Source organism: Coptis chinensis, chromosome 5 (genome assembly GCF_015680905.1).
Source record: "Coptis chinensis isolate HL-2020 chromosome 5, ASM1568090v1, whole genome shotgun sequence".
Classification (NCBI taxonomy): Eukaryota; Viridiplantae; Streptophyta; class Magnoliopsida; order Ranunculales; family Ranunculaceae; genus Coptis; species Coptis chinensis.
Genome location: NC_141460.1, coordinates 95,636,007 through 95,653,074, shown reverse-complemented (window position 1 = coordinate 95,653,074; position 17,068 = coordinate 95,636,007). Strand labels below are relative to the sequence as shown.

Sequence of the window (17,068 nt, the reverse complement as noted above, 5' to 3'; positions counted from 1 at the left end):
TAGTGTCATAGGTTTGTTTGTTTGTTGGTTCTAATTGTAAATGATTTTGAGTGGTTTCTTTAATTGTAAATGTATAGGTAACTATTTCCATATTGTTCTCAATGTACAAATATTTATGTGGATTCTTGTTATGATTATAAGGGGTCGATAGCTCTCAAAAATCAACAGATGTGGTAGAAGTAGCTTGAAATCATTAGCCCAAGCATGTGGTGCTGTGGTTGCAGTATCTGGAGCTGTTGATATCATTACAGATGGAAAGCGGGTGGTGGGCGTGCACAATGGCGTACCAATGATGCAACGCGATTACGCAACAGGATGTGCAGTTACAGCCCTCATTGCAGCATTTCTTGCAGCTGATCCCTTGCGTCCTTTTGAAGCCACTGCTTCAGCACTATCCATCTTTGGTGTTGCTGGTGAAATTGGAATGGACTTAGCCAAAGGGCCGGCCTCATTACGGATGCACTTAATAGATTCACTGCATGGGCTTGATCAGAAGTCTGTATTTTCTGGGGTTAACATCACTAGCATGCCATGAGAGGATCAAATGGAGGTAGGTTCTTCACTCAATGGCTTAGTACAGTATAGTTTTCCCTGTATCTGTAGCTGACACACATTAGTTTGAAGTGTCAAAACTCAAAAAGAACACACTATCCTCCTTAGGTGGTTCTGAATGGTTAGCTATCATTCATTTTTGCTGTATGTTTGGTTCCTCGTTTATTTTGATTGTGATGATAGTTTTGTTTTACCATATGAGCAGAGGCAGAAATCATGAATTTCGTAACTGTGAATGCACAGGGAAGAAATATGCATGACACTCTGCTCTGCTTCTCTACTTTGTTCTTTTTCCAAATAAAATGTACTCAGCTGACATCCCATTACTTTTACCATATTAAGTTCAACTGTAACTGGCTGAAGTAACCCATTACTTTACTATTATGTTCAACTGTAACTGGTTGAAAGTAACCCTATAGAGCTTGAGCAAAGTTTGCAGATGCTCCAAGAATTAAGAATTTAACAGGATTGATCAGAAATGTTCAATTCTTTAAAATCTTAGGCACTTATAATCGAACAACACATACACTACTAGGGGTAAAGACACTCATTCGGTAATGAACCTGCAGTGCACTAGCATAGTTGCTTTCGTATCCATGTCCTCTAATAGTAGTTGTTGAGGTACTATCCTAAGTTTGGGATTGATGTCAGATGATTGTTACTAGTGGTGCAGACTGTTTAAGCCAGTTTATCTAGTAAGCATGGTTTTGTTTCTTAAAATTGGTGGCTATCCTTTAAGTGGTCTGATTCTGTATTGGCTGGCCATATCTGAAACCTGTCCCCAATATGACACATTGACAGCAAATCCTCATCTTCCTTTCTTCAAATTTCACAACCCATAGAAACATTTTTTTACGACAAAGATTACAACCATATGTGGACATGCTTACGAGCAAAGCTACTGCAATGTCGAAAACAATAAAAGCGACTCCATATTCATTCTTACACAAACAAACTCAGACTCTCTCAATCTCACTCAAACTGTCATATCAATAAGTGAGATGGACAGTGATCCTCAGCAATGCTTCTGCCCCATCAGTGACATGCTGACCGGGAGCAACAAAGCGGTCGGACTTCTGCAAAACCAGAAGCATTTTTGAATTTTCCTGTCCCACTAGTAACTGACAAACCGGCGATTGTGCTACCAATCTTGTATACACCATAGAAGTTCAGACTATCACCATATTCCCCACCCTCTATCATTGCACTGAATGCCATCATTTGTGTGGTTCCGTCGGCTGAGCTTGCCACATACACACCTTGGGCTTTTCCAATTGACTGAGAACCCAAGTCAGGTCCAGATGTCAACATATCGTCGATGACGGTAATTGTACCAAATCCCAAACCTAGACCATCAGGTCCTAACTGGGTCCCAGTACGACGGCCATTTACAGTTTGTGCATTTGAGTTGCCAGCAAAAGTCGTACCTGCCAAACCAGTCCCTAGAGGAACACCATTTGCATTGACTGTTGGGATTGCACCATTGGCGTTGGGAATGGCAACGCCACCTTTGGGAGGAGGAATCCGACTGGCGAGCAAAGGGTACCTGACCACTGTAAATGTTCCCTAGCAAGCCTGTTATAGGTCTAGCTGTAGGATTACTTCCTCCAAGGATGTCATGTATGTATAGTTCAAGAACAGGTTCATCAGCTGCTGCCACAATCCCGACCACTTGTATGGCGGCAATTAGAACCAGAAGGGAGATGAATGTTGGCTGGTTGATCATTTTGCTATGTGTTTGTATGGTACTTGTAATTTGCAATGACTGATGGATGAAGCTTAGTTGAGAATGCTGCTGTTTAAATAGAGGTATAGTTGGAATGGAGTTGTTAAGAAACCCAGAAGATGAAGTAGTTGGATATGTGGAGTAAGCTGCTTTGGTGTTAAGAGTAGGAAAGGTTATCTTTAATATTATCAAGATGTAGCAGAGTTTTAAATACCTAACAAATACAATCACAAAAAAAAAATTGAATTAAACCCTTATGTTCTTCGTTATTCATGACCATATGGAAAACTTGGGATGATATCATACATTATATGAACGAGAAAATATTATTTTTCATTTTTTTCCCTCCAATTTCGACTTTTACCATATAGAGAACTTGGGATTATATCATACATTATATATTTCCTCCAATTTCGACTTTTACCATATAGAGAACTTGGGATTATATCATACATTATATAGAACGAGAAAATATTATTTTTCATTTTTTTTCCTCCAATTTGGACTTTTACCGTACCATAAAGAATTATAAGTTATGTTGTCTTCGACTTGCGCTCATTCCACTCATACAGCCATCTTCACTTGCCAAGTTCGGAGAAACAAGAGATGGAGATTTTTTTTGGATCCCCTCCACTTGTATTCTTTATGGGATAATTGCTTCCATTACTGACTAGAAACAAAAAGCACTGAACTGGTGAATGCCTTACTGATCAAAGGCTGGGGTTGGCTCCAACTGGTGAAACTTTCCAGTAACATAATTCTTTCTTTCTGGTAATCCAGAAAATATAAGGATAATTCAGCCATTGGTCATTAGATATAGATTTTGAGAGAATAAATCATTATAACATATTCAAATAGAAATAAAAAGTAATTAAAACAGTACTAAAATAGAGCATGAAAGTAAAATATCGGAAAAATCGGGTGTTAGGAATTAAGACTTGGCAAGTAGTGTAGTGGTTAAGAAATATGCTTGAGCATATCTGTTGAGTAAAGGAATTGGAACTTTTTGGTTTTGGCTTTTTTTAATTTGTCTAGTAATTAGGCGTTTAAAAGGTAGTCCCGGTTGGTATATATCCTGGGCTCCTCCGGTTGGTTATGGATTAATCTCTACACTATATGAACTCCTCTAAACTATCGAGTAGGCAATTTGTAATCTCCATAGTTGCACAATTTCAAAACACCTCCCTCACAAAAATTAGAACAAACCCTATTTATTAATAATTTATTCTCTAATATCACTTAAATTATATAATTATCCCCAATTTCTCTAGCTAATATTAGAACAAGTTCTTTTTATTAATAATTTAGAAAAATCTTTCTAATGTCACTTAAAAAAATTTCTCCCTAACCATTGTTTGTAATCTATTTATTTTATGATTTTAGAACCACCTCCTTAATTATTTTAATCGGTTTCCTTTTAAATAATTTACCAAAAACTCTATCACTTTATTGAAATTAAATTAGCTTCATATTATTTAAAATAATTTAGAAAACCTCATTCACGGCACTTTTATATTCAACCCCTCTAATGTTTTATATTATTTTTTTAGATTATAACTAGAATTCAAAAAATCATATTATCATAGAGATGTTAGAGCGACAGGTTTAAAAATTTGAAAAAACACCGATGCGTAGCACGGTTCGCATACTCGTTGAAGGATTAAGGATTGTTCTGGCCTTCTGGGTTCGGGGGTAATCTTACCTCACATATTCAAAAAGGGTATCCCATATATAAAGACCATACACTAGTGTCACACTTGTTTAGCTAGAGTCTATATTTTCTAAGCATTGATGCGAATTGTAGTCTTAAAAAAGTGATTAGAAGAAACTGTTTTTTAAGTTACTTCTTTTCAGCACTACTTACAACCAGAACTAAAAACGACTCCACATAATCAATTAAATTCATATACAAGAGGCAAAATATTTGGTACCAAAGACAAAGCACTAAATTATACAATTTATGACGTAGGATCCTCATTTTCAGCTGTCACCTGAACTGAAAATTTTGATCCTCACCCAAAAAGAATTGACTGAGTGAATTCACTATCAGCCTGAATCATCAGCATTCTCCATGTTCCCCTCATTATCATCCATGACTTTGGCTTGTCTCACAACTGGGGATATCAATTTCCACACTGCATACAAGATTACGGGCCAGGAGAGTCAGATAATTTTGTATCAAAATATTCCCCGTACATTTCTCGCTTTGCAACCAACTTATTACCAACTCATTTATTCACAAAGTTCGGATAGCACATTCCAGAACGAAGCCAATGGCACTAATAATGGTAGCAATTTGTATAATTGAAACATCGGTTACTCATTCCGAATACTGGAAAATGGAGCATCCATAAAGTAAAATGAGCTGAAATAGAATAAGAAGAGAGAAGAATACACATTTACATACAGTATATGCTCGCCGCAAACCACTCGTTAACGATTTTCACCCATGTACTAGCCCAACCAACATCAATGCTCCATCTGATTGGTAATGGATGCATGAGTATATACAGGTAGTTCAAGAAATGTGTTGATAGTTTGATACTAAATAGCCAAAAAACAGGAAGTAACATTTGGATTAGAATTTTCTACTTTTTAGTCGAGTGATCTAGCTGCCAGCTGATGAACAACATTGCAAAATACATGGCTCCCAAATCCAAAAAATACGGCATGGAAAAATCCATACTTATATGGAATATCATCTTCCCATTGAACTTTGTCCTTCAGAAACTGGAAAATGAAAATGTATCTCATTAACACAAATGAAAATAACTTCTTCTTTTTCTGCTAATATACTAATGAAAAGAACTAAGACTTCTTATTGTATTTTCTAAAGACAATTCCATTTCAACTTTTTCAGTCACATAAATGCTTAACTGACCTCAAAGGATTGTGAATCTACCCCGGTTGAAAAAGTTGCCATTACAATTGCACATATTGCCACTAGAAAACCCTGCAAGTAACAAATACTGAAAGTTATAAACCTAGTTCGTAGTAAAAAAATTAATGAGAAAGTAGAAACATATTGCTTATGCGCTTCCTCTTTAGAACGTGATCTCAAACTAACGAACAAGGAAGGTATCGGGCTATTAGCGCGGCATAGAAACACATAGTTTGGTTGCAAGTAGTCTGTTCAGTGTCGGCTTACCCATCCCATAACAAAATCAAGTGGAAGAGCATAATACATGCATCGACTCTAATCTGTACATATTTCATCCAATATGCTACAGAAATAGAAATGGAAAGGAAAAATGCTAAAACTTACAATAACATTGGTCCAATCACCCTTCCCAGCCACTTCGCTTGCTGGGCTGCATTTCTCACCGGACGGCTCACTGCATAGATATAGTTTCAGGTAAATATCCTTTAATTATCAATAAGGTTTATTGTCTAGAAATCTTCGTGTGGTAAAGCACATTACGTGGCTTTAACTTCATTCCCCTATTCTGCAAACACTTAATTAGCATGCTGGAATCATGTGCTTAGAAAAGGAGATCATGTAAACAATTAGTAGTGATAATAAGAGTAGGGAAGCTTTGAAGGGTGAGAAGGTTGTCATTATAAAGTATCCTCACAGAATAACTGGCATTGTTCTTCAATTTGTTATTTCGTCAACCAAAGTAAACTTTTCTCTTAAATTTCTAAGAGCATCTCTCAAAATGCTATAGATATGATGTTGCCTTTTCTAATTGTAATTGGTTTATTCATTGTAGCATATAAATTGTGAACAAGAACCATGTATAATTTGTAGTTTGGAGTTTATTCCTCGTATCAATTTGTTTTAGGCACATGTAGTAATATTTCTTGGCACACATTGAGTCTCTGAACTCTCAAGTATCAATTTGCTCCTTTGATGCATCGAAGGTGATATACTTCTGACAAATCTTGGAAATGAGGTAATTGATTACTAATTTCACATAAAGATAAAAGTTTGCATTTGAACCTTCTGATAGCAGACCAACAAAGGAATATGATATATGAAGCCATAATTCCTGTTGATAGAAGACCTGTATTAACCTGTGCATAACCATCCATTAAATAGAAGAACAAGTCAATATTTGTACAAATATTTTTGGAAAAAAAGAAAGAAAGAGAATGACTCAAAGAGAACCTAAGGTTGTCACAAATTACTAATTATCTGCACTATGGAGAAAGCATTTGTACATCGAAATTGCAGATCATGATAGTCAGATTTTTGCATTGCACCAACATGATATTATTTGCGCGTTACCAACATGTTATTGTTTGCTTCTTTACTAACAGTGCTGGAGCGCCTACTATCATGAGTAAGAACCATGGTAATAGAGGGGGAAGATGTAATCATTCTCTGTGTAGTTACACCATTTTGTACTAACTCCTTCCTCTATAGATACAGACTACAAACTCCGGTGGTTCAAATATATATGCCAGTATTATGGTAAAAAAAAATCTGATTTCGCTGGCCCATAAGCTGATGAGCAGTCAAAAGCCAACTGAATATGGATTTATAATTGCAAAATTTATAGAAGAACATTCAGAAAAGTAAGTGAATACCAACCTTTGAATGTAGAGATACAACCGTCATTACTATAAACAAGATAGCTGTCCATGTTATGAAGAATAAGTTGAGAATGCACGATAGTCTCCTTGCAAACAGCATGTACATCAACACAATACCAAGTATGGAAGCAATGTAGAAAATGGTTGATATAAATAACCCAAAGACACTGCTGCATGAGATAAAGACCTGATATCAGTTGCATATATAAACACATTTTCATAAGCTTGTTCTTCAGAAGCAACATTTTGGTTCCTTAAGTTTCTCCGATTGATCAATTTCTGTGTCCTCCAACTGATCAAATTTATTATAAATAGCATACAAGGCTGGGTTATGTAGTAACAGTTGTAATCTAGCTTGCTAACAGTAATATAAAAAACTGTTTAGAAGTATCTGACGGTCAACACAATTATTGTAGTAACGATGGAAATTTGAAAAAGTACTAAGCTTTGCTGCAACTTACGTTTGCTTCAATTTTGAATCAGGCATCCAATAATTATTCCACCATGTGATAAACTGGATTACACTCACGAGTTGGAGAAGAAGAAATATCCTGCAGTATGCATAACCAGGAAAATAAGAAGAATTGAAAGAATACTACGGAGCAAGAAGAACTAGTTTTTAATACAAGCAAAAGCAAATTTCCAAGTGGATTTAAGGAACACTTAGATTCTACATATAACCAAAGAAACGGAACATTACCCTGCTCCAATCCGAGCAACTTCACCTGCAAGAAACAATAATGTAGTCAAATATCGGTCTGCGATATGCCTTGCCTTACCTTGAAGGTTTTACAACCAATTTAATGACCAAGCAAGATCAGGCTAATGGATTGTTTAATTAAAAAAGACCAGTAGTTTTTTTCATTATAGCTCCCTCCCTTAAAGAAGGTGCATTTTCTCTTCTTATACCCATTGATCAATTCAGGGACATTCATTCTTGAGGTTACTATTCTTATACCCATTGATCAATAAGTGTGAGAGTTACTTACCATAGTATTGGATGAAAGGAGAAGGTAAGATGAATGGAAATGCCAGTGACATCATCAACAGGAAAAACTTTAAGGCCCACCACTGGCAATGCCATGAATTGCGAGCTTCATACAGTTTTCTGGTTTTCAATGTTGTGACAAACATTAACAAAAAGAATATCTGAATTTTCGTCAAAGGGTGCAGAACAATAGGGACAAAAGAAATATCATCGCACAGTCACTGCATATAAGGACACAGAAAACATGATAGATTCTATCCTAAACACACACAAAGTAGTAAGGCACAACAAATCCTCCAATAAGGCGAGGATGCATAGGTAACATTGTCAAAGAAAGATACAAAACACCTAAACTCACACGAAGCACTCCAATTGTGCGGGAACACTCAAGTCCTCCAACTCCACAAGCTTTTAGATCTGTAAAAGGAACTTCCAAGAAGCAAAAGTTAGATTCATGGTAAGCAGAATACTGTACAATATGTCAACTCCAAGTGAACCACAAAATTCAACATAATGCAAGATCGTCAGTTTGCAGCCACAAATTTCAGACTCCATTGTCTATCTTCAGTTAAACAGTGTGTCACTTCCCATGCATTGTAATTTCATGGTCTCTCTAGGTTAATGGTGACTTAATGTTTTTGTATGAGAAATGCCAGGAATTGAAGTTGTAACTCTTATTTCACGACAGGCAAAAGAGGGCATAGTATGGAGAATAATAAGAACTCGGAAAAAAATAAAAGAAAAACAGCTGGAAACCAGTCTAAAATGCAAGCTGTAATCAAGTTCATCTCTTATTTTTTATAAGGGCAATTGACTATTACGCATCAGTTATACTGACAGGAGCTGGAATGTGCAAACAATAAGAGCTGAAAATGAAAATCAGAAACATTTCAATCTCTTGCTAAGATGAGTGAAACTCAATCTAACTTGGGGCAAGCAAAGTAATCAACTAATGAGAAGCTTCACTTACAATTGATCTTGGCAAAAAACTTTTGCCCATAATCACGGATTAACCAGGCCATAAGATTTGTTAACAAAAATATGAACCCGTAAACATATCGTGCGTGTATAGATTTCTTCCTCTCTGTTGAGCATTCAAAATTCTCCCATTCCACATTCAAAGAAGATTCTTTCACAGGAACTCAATTGTTTGAATTTGAATGGGCTAGAACGGGTGTCGTAAGTAGATTAAACAAAGTGGAAGGAGAAGAAGAACACTTACCAAGTTCGTTTGCACAGTGGAAAGCCGAAAGGGACACTTGTAATACATGTGGTAGAGAAAGATGGAGAGTTGGCCCGTTGGGGCAATGAGCTAAAACCTATATTGGGTTAAAAATTGCTGTGGATTCGGCCCGGCCCATGACTTTATAGTAGAAATCAAAACAAACCATACTTTTTGTTAGGCTAAGTCCAATGGTGTGGCAAAACACTAAATATCACGTAAATTGTGATCCAATAGTGCGTGAAATCACTAACCCGCTAACGCTATCGGTATAAATTTCGCTATGTATACAGCCAATGTTAATGATATAGCGTATGCTCTGCATGGCAAAACGAGTGGCAGCCACAAAAATAATTTCGAAATAAATCTACATACCTATTACTGTGGCGGTTAGAAGAGGGAGAGAGATGATAGAAAGGGTAAAATGGGGAGGGCGTGAAAAAACAAAGAGCCACACGGTGTGAATGACGGTTACAAAAAAAAAAAATCTCTCTCCAACCACATACGGTGTGAATGGAGGTTACAAAAAAAAAATCTCTCTCCAACCACACGCAAGTGTGAATGGCGGTTACAAAAAAAAATTATCTCCTACGCGCCCTGTGAGTGGCGGCTACAAAAGAAAAACCATTGGGTCGAACAACACTATCCCGCTAACCGCATATACTATGTTATTGTGGTTTGGTGTTTTAAGTGTCCAAACCATTGGACTCAGCCTTACAAAACTAGATAGAGAGAGAGAGAGAGAGAGAGAGAGAGAAATGTGTACTAGTTTGTATTAAAAATAAACATTTTTGTTTTTTTTTTTTTTTTTTGTCTAAGTGCATCTTTGCATTTTTAACAAATATTTTGTACGTAAGTTGGAGAATACAAGTGAGGTACAAGTACAGATTTAGACACACATTTGACTTCATTTTTAACAATTCTAATAAATAGGCTAATAACTTGTGTTTTTCCTTTCCTTATACAGTACACATAATGTTTTTGGTTTGTGGGTTTGGGCCCACATATAATCACACTCAATCCCACGCGTTCTTTATTTGTGTTCTTATCAACTAAGTATTTTCGTTTTGCAACTTCCACTGACTTTTTCTTACAATCTCCGAAATGGTATGTGGACTCAGTCTCTTCATAATGTTTCTTCAAAACGCTTACCGGTTTATCATTACATCTTGCATTGACAAACTTTAACAAAATACACATAGGAGTTAAAAACTCCTACTTTTGACATGTATCATCCGCTCTAAATCCGGTATATTACCACGTGAGTCACAACCGCTACTATACCTCCATCCTCACAAAGAAGTGCACATATAATCGTGATCATAGTCTTCCATTTTCTTCAATATTTTCATATGTCGTAGCGGCACCTATCTCTTTAAAGAGTTATCTTGTTGCAATCTTCGCACCTAGACATTTCAAATATCCACAATTCAAATGTGGTACTTAGAAAAATAAAACACCCAATTCATTATATCATGTTAAAATAATGTCACCATTTCACACTCCTTCGACCATTTGATTTAACTCCTTAAATTACAACATTTTCAGCCAAAACCAAAAGCTTTAAAAAAAAAAAAAAAAAAAAAAAAAAAATCACCCTATTTTTGCACTTATACAAAAGCTTACTTTCTCACAAAAGATGTTGACTGGTCTTTTTGGCATTTTACGCCATTAAAGAGAAAGAAAAAAGAGTTATCTTTCTGATCGTCGCCCACCCTTGTTTGTTTGGGACGTTTGGTGTAGGATATGGAAATGTTGGACAAGAGTCACTTGATTAAATGGAATATAATTTAGTCTTTAATCATTGGTAACATTGTAATAAAAACAAAAAACAAACAAACATAAATCTAAATTGATTAAGAGATTTGCAAATAAAATAATAGATATCTATATAAATGACTAACAACCTCATTCTACTCGACTACAATCTACATAAAATATTACCTACAAAACCTATAAAATATTTTATAAAATATATATATATATATAACACTTTCAAGTGGGCAAAATGCGATGTGTGCACAAGGAAGCGTCTTAATACTGATCAAAGAGTCACATGATTAAAATGGGATATGACTTGGTCTTTTACTCATCAATCTAGCTAGACCAATAATTTAAATCTCTACTCATCTCTATCAACTTTTCCCTATACCTTCTTTTGCTTCATATATGTTAGAGACATAGAAAATTGGATTCACAGAAGGTGTCATATTAAAATTTTCTCAAGGAAAAAATTGAGATATATAAATGGGGACAATTAAAAAAATATATCTTACCCATTCCAAAAGTTTTTTTTTTTAAAAAAAAAATTTATATCACAACAACAAAAAAAAGTTTTTTTTTATTTTTATTTTATTTGTATTGAATGTTATCTACTATCTACTATCTATATACTAAAACAGAGACCTTTAAAGGAGGATTTTCTCTCTCCTATGTGTCACTCTAATATGAGAGTTAGATTTTTCTCTATCCTATGTGGCACTATAATATGAAAGATAGTATTTTCTAATAGTCTACAATCCTACCTACATTGAACCTCTTTGGAGAGTTTGAGTGTATTTCTAATTCTTATATTTGGAGCTCTTTGGAGAGTTTGAGTGTATTTCTAATTCTTATATTTGGAGAGTTTGAGTGTATTGTCAATTCTTATATATTTGATAAAATAAAATAAAAAAAATTGCTAAAAAATAGGTGATTTGTAGAATGTAATTTCATATTACGAATCAAACACTTTTATTGTTCTAATTTTTATATATTTGATCAAATAAAAAAATTGCTAAAAAATAAGTGATTTGTAGAAACTAATTCCATATTACAAATCATACAATTTTAGTGTCTATGAGACTATGATAAAACACCGACTTATTTCGAATATATCTTTAACGCGTAACAATTATACTAAAAATAACATCACAAAATATATAATAGAAAATGAAAAAAAAAATTAACAACAAAGCAATAATGACAAATATTTTAAAATATGTATAATATTGAATGAAACTAACGTAAAAAAAACAATTAATGGGGAACCAAAAACTGGATGCAAATGTATCGAACTAACCTCAAATAATATTTAACGGAAAATCGAAAACTGGATGCAAATACAAGCATTAAACTAATCTTAAAAATTAATTATTAGAAAATCGGAATATGGATACAACTACATTAAACTACCCTCAAAGAATAATTAACAGAAAATCAAAACTTGGATGCAAATACATCAAATTAACATTAAAAAATAATTGTCATAAAATCGGAAACTGGATGCAAATACATTGAGCTAACCCTCAAAGATTAAATTAACAGGAAATCGGAAATTGAATACAACTGCATTGAACTAACCTCAAAGAAAAATTAATTATAAATTAGAAACATAATGCAAATCGTGGAACTAATCTTAAAAATAATTAATTGTGAAATCGGAAACTATATGCAAATACAACTTTATCAAATAATAAGCGAGAAATCGAAACTAGATGCAAATACATTAAATTAATCTCACGGAATAATTAACGGAAATCAAAAAACCTGGATGCAAATGCATCGGCCCGACTTTGAAGAACAATTAACAGGAAATTGGAAATTGGATGCAAATGTATTAAACTAACAAAAAAAATTAACGATAAATCGTAAACTGGATGCAACGGCATTGAATTGATCTCAAAAAAATAAATAACAAGAATTGGAAATTGGATGCAAATCGCATTAAACTAACCTCAAAAATATAAATAACGGAAAATCGTAAACCTGGATGCAAATGCATTGAACTAACCTCAAAACATAGTTGGGTTATATGTTGTGGGAATGTCTCGATAAATATAGTTTTGTATTTAAAATGGTTTTTATCTTATCTCTTTTTGTATTCAAGTAGCTTCAATATATATAAACTTCGCTTTATTAGGCAATCTCACAAAACATCAATCAAACTTCTATTATTAAACAACAAAATGAAGTTGAAGGATTTTATCAAATGCAAGTTTTTTTTAATGGAGAGTGAGGTTTTTTCCGTTATAAGAAATTTGGTTTAGTGATAAATATAATATTAATATATAATAGTTACGCAAGATATTTGCAAATATTTTTCAGAATAATTAATATAACAACACCGTTAAAGTAGATAATCTTTGAAGATCGATTCCATATAGTGAGTCATGCATAATTTAAAGAATAATTAACTGGAAATCGAAAACTGAATAATCTTCGATGATCCCACATAGTAAATTAAGCATAATTTACTTTTTATGTCATGTTTGCAATGACACTACAGATGGATCAGTAGAACTTGGTATTACACACCACATTAGATAATTATAAGGAAATCGAAAACTGGATTCAAATACATAACCGAAGCTCAAAAAGAGTAATTAACGGGAAATTAGAAACTTTATACAAATTGCATTAAACTAACGACGGAGAATAATTAATGGGAAATTAGAAATTGGATGCAAATCTTTGAAAAATATTTAACGAAAAATCTGAAATAGTATGCAAATACAGCAAACAAACCTCAAATAATAATTAATGGGAAACCAAAAACTTGATGCAAATGCATTGAACTTAACTCAAAAAATAATAAACAAAAAATAAAAAAACTAAATGCAACTGCATTGAACTAACCTCATAGAATAATTGGTGGGAAATTGGAAACTAAATGCAAATGCATTGAAATAACCTCAAAGAATAGTTAACGGAAATCAAAACGGATATAATTGTATCGAACTAACCTCAAAGCATAAATAATCATAAACTAGATGCGGATGCATTGAACTAACCTTAAAGAGTTATTAACGGAAAATTGAAAAACTGGATCCAAATGCAATGAAGTAATCTCAAAGACTAATTAACTAAACATTGAAAAATGGATGAAACCGCGACCGAACTAACCTTAATGAATAATTAACTGGAAATTATAAATTTGATGTAAGCGCATTGAACTAACCTCAAAAAATAATTAATGGGAAATCGAAAACTTGATGCAAATGCATTGAACTAATATAAAAACAATTAACATAAAATCGAAATCGGATGCAATCGCATTGAACTAACCTCAAAGAATAATTAACTGAAACCAAAACTGGATGCAATTGCATTAAACTAAAATCGAGATTAACTAATAGAAAATAAAAAATTGGATGCAAATGCATTGAAATAACCTAAAAAATAGTTAACTAGAAATCGAAGTCGGATGTAACCGTGATCGTGATGACCTCAAAGCATAAATGTCCACTTTTTAGCCTTCTCACATGAATAATTACGAGTAATTAGGAACCCAAACGAAAGTGAATTTATTAAAACAGACCTTTACATATATGTAAACCTGTATAGAAATTGTAAACTATCGAACTAACCTAGAAAAACAATTAATAGGAAATCTAAACCTGGATACTGAGATGTATTAAACTAACCTCAAAGAGTAATTAACGGAGATTGGAACATGGATGCAAATACAATGAACTAATCTCAAAGACTAATTTGAAAAACATCGAAAATTGGATGCAAACTGCTTGAATTAACCTTAATGAATAACTAACCTGGAAATCATAAAGTGAATACAATAATCGAACTAACCTCAAATAATAATTATTAATAAAAATTGAAAACTTGATGCAACTGCATTGAACTAGCCTTTAAAGAATAATTAATGAAAAATTAGAAACTGGATGCAACGCACTACATTAAACTAATCTCAAAGAATATATAATTAATGGAAAATCAAAACTTGATGCAAATGCATTGAACTAATAACCCTAAAACATATTTGTATTATATGTAGAGAGAATAAATATCTCGACAAATATAGTTTTGCATTTTAAATAGTATTTATTATAATTTTTTTATTGTGATTGGGAATGTCTTGCTATTCAAGAACTTCAATATTATTTTGGCCACATTGGACATTCTCACAAAAACTTTAATCAAACTTATATTATTAAACCTAACAATAAAAAGAAGTCAAGTGAGTTTTATCAAAGTTTGGTGCTTCCTTTTATAGAGAATGGTGCAAGAAATTTAAATGAGTAATTAATATAATTTTTATTTTTTCATAGTTATGCATAGTTGCTAATATTTTTTAGAATAATTTAATATAATGACACCGCTCATAGGACACTTTCATGTGATAAATCTTTTCAAATGAGAGTAGTGTATTTTTGATGATATGAAAATAATCAATCTGTTTTAGTGATTTGTACACATTAGTACATAAAGTTTGAATGGTGATGATTTCTACTAAATCACCATAAATCTAATAAAACTATTATACAAGCTAGATTAAGTTTAAGATAATTTTATTTGAAAATTATGGACTAATATTATAAACCATAAAGTGAAAAGGTTATCTCAATTTAATTCCTTAGTTTCCAAGTACTTATACACCATAATCATTTGCTCATTAACATATTTTGGGTTTATTTTCAATAAAATATATTCTCGATTCGAAAATTTGCCGCTAAATCACTATAAATCTAAGAAAACTATTATACAAGCTAGACCGAGTTTAAGATAATTCTATTTAAAAATTACGGATTAATATCCTAAACCACAAAGTGAATATGCTATCTCAATTTGATCCCTTAGTTTCCAAGTACTTATGCACCATAATCATTTTTCATTAACGTATTTTGATTTATTTTTAATAAAAATATATTCTCGATTCGAAAAATTTGTGTGAGACATTTTGTAAAAGCTTTTTCAAAGACACAAAATATTTAATAGATCCCGGTATGCTTGGGTCCAAAATCTAGTCTATATACTAAAGCAGACACCTCTAATAGAGGATTTTCTCTCTCCTATGAGGCACTCTAATATGAGAGTTAGTTTTTTTTTCTATCTTATCTGAAACTCTAATATGAAAGATAATCTTTTCTAATAGCCTACAATCTCACGTACATAGAATCTCTTTGGAGAGTTTTAGTGTATTTCTAATTCTTATATTTGGAGAGCTGGAGTGTATTTTCACTTCTTATATATTTGATCGGATAAACAAAATTGCTAAAAAATAGGTGATTTATAAAAGGTTACAAATCAAACATTCTTAGTGTTCCAATTCTTATATATTTGATTATATAAAAAAAATTGCTAAAAATATGTGATTTGTAGAAACTAATTCCCTATTACAAATCATACAATTTTAATAAAACACCGACTTATTTCGAATATATCCTTAACACGGCCTCAAAACATACTTAAAAACAATTATACAAAAAATTACATCACAAAATATATAATAGAAAATTAAAAAAAAATAACGGCAAAGCAATAATGACAAATATTTAAAAAAATATTTAATAATGAATGAAAATAACGTAAAAAAACAATTAATGGGGAACCGAAAACTGGATGCAAATGTATCAAACTATAACCTCAAATAATATTTAACAGAAAATCGGAAACTGGATGCAAATGCAAGTATTAAACTAATCTTAAAAAGTAATATATAGAAAATTGGAATATGGATACAACTGCATTAAACTAACCTCAAAGAATAATTAATGAAAAATCAAAACTTTGATACAAATACATCAAACTAACATAAAAAAATAATTGTCAGAAAATCGAAAACTAGATGCAAATGCATTGAGCTAACCCTCAAAGATTAAATTAACGGGAAATCGGAAACTGGATGCAAATGCATTGAACTAACCTCGAAGAAAAATTAATTATAAATTCATTGAACTAACCTCGAAGAAAAATTCATTATAAATTAGAAATATGATGCAAATGCGTGGAACAAATCTTAAAAATTAATTAACAGGAAATCGAAAACCGGATGCAACTGCACTGAACTAATCTCAAAAAAATAAACTTGATACAAATGCATTGAACTAACGTCAAGAAATAATTAACGGGAAATCGAAAACTAGATGCAAATTCATTGAACTAACCTCAAACAATAATTAACGGGAAATCGGAAACTAGATGTAAATGCAATTTTATCAAATAATAAGCGAGAAATCAGAAACTGGATGAAAATACATTAAACTAATCTCACGAAATAATTAATGGGAAATCAAACTGGAAATGCATTGAACCTGACCTCATA

General features: G+C 32.7%; 3 pseudogenes across 1 annotated transcript; 1 reads left to right on the top strand and 2 right to left on the bottom strand.

The window, feature by feature from the left end:
• The first annotated feature begins 69 nt into the window (after window positions 1-69).
• Window positions 70-535, top strand: LOC147500463 (hydroxyethylthiazole kinase pseudogene; annotated as a pseudogene).
• Window positions 536-1,292: 757 nt separating this feature from the next.
• LOC147500462 (dirigent protein 16 pseudogene) lies at window positions 1,293-3,441 on the bottom strand (annotated as a pseudogene).
• Window positions 3,442-4,161: 720 nt separating this feature from the next.
• On the bottom strand, window positions 4,162-8,947 carry LOC147500461 (uncharacterized; annotated as a pseudogene). Its single transcript, XR_015197069.1, has 12 exons — window positions 8,776-8,947; window positions 8,077-8,222; window positions 7,807-8,005; window positions 7,518-7,542; window positions 7,279-7,368; window positions 6,816-6,987; window positions 6,222-6,295; window positions 5,544-5,613; window positions 5,160-5,231; window positions 4,871-5,008; window positions 4,686-4,759; window positions 4,162-4,413 (listed from the first exon to the last, which is right to left on the bottom strand). The product of XR_015197069.1 is annotated as an uncharacterized LOC147500461 (transcript).
• Between the last annotated feature and the right edge of the window lie 8,121 nt (window positions 8,948-17,068).